The following is a 646-nucleotide window of genomic DNA, read 5'->3' as shown; positions in this document are numbered from 1 at the left end:
CGATGACGGCGACGACGACGACGAGGGCAACAGCGGCCCCTAGATAGGGTCTTAGCATAGGGCTAGCAGTAGCAGACGGGGCAATGTATCCCCCTGGTATTTCCTTTTGAGAGCAACCAGCTCTTCTATGTAAGAAATCGGGCTTATCAATGAAGAAATTCCCCAACTCGATTTTGCCGATTCCCTTTATGATAATTTAGCCGATTGTCCTTCCTTCTGATTCTGCCGATTGCCAATACTGGACAATGCCCAACAAGCCGATGGCATCGCATCGGTCTTCCATACTAAACTTCGAGATAGATTCCTCCAGACCCAATCTCCTCGCCACACAAAGCCAAACCCTGCTCGCGCAAATCCGCAGACCTCTCAAGATAGCATGTTGAACCTAGCGGCAGAATTCCCGAAATAATGCCAGGTCTCCTTCACATCATCCTCTCCGAAGCCTGTTTACTCAGTTCTGGCAGCTTCCTTCTACAATAACCACTGTCTTCTGAACGAGCCGCCACGAAGAGCGAGCCCACTTCGACAGAGTTGGTTAATCCCCGAGGGCGAGCTGCCCCCCGAGCCTCAGCCAAGGCGAAGACAAAGAATGGACCATCACCGTTGAAATTCTAGGGCGGGCTCAATCTTGTCCAAGAGAGGTATT

The sequence above is a fragment of the Lolium rigidum genome, chromosome 4 (assembly GCF_022539505.1).
Source record: "Lolium rigidum isolate FL_2022 chromosome 4, APGP_CSIRO_Lrig_0.1, whole genome shotgun sequence".
Classification (NCBI taxonomy): domain Eukaryota; kingdom Viridiplantae; phylum Streptophyta; class Magnoliopsida; order Poales; family Poaceae; genus Lolium; species Lolium rigidum.
This window is presented reverse-complemented; position numbering follows the sequence as displayed.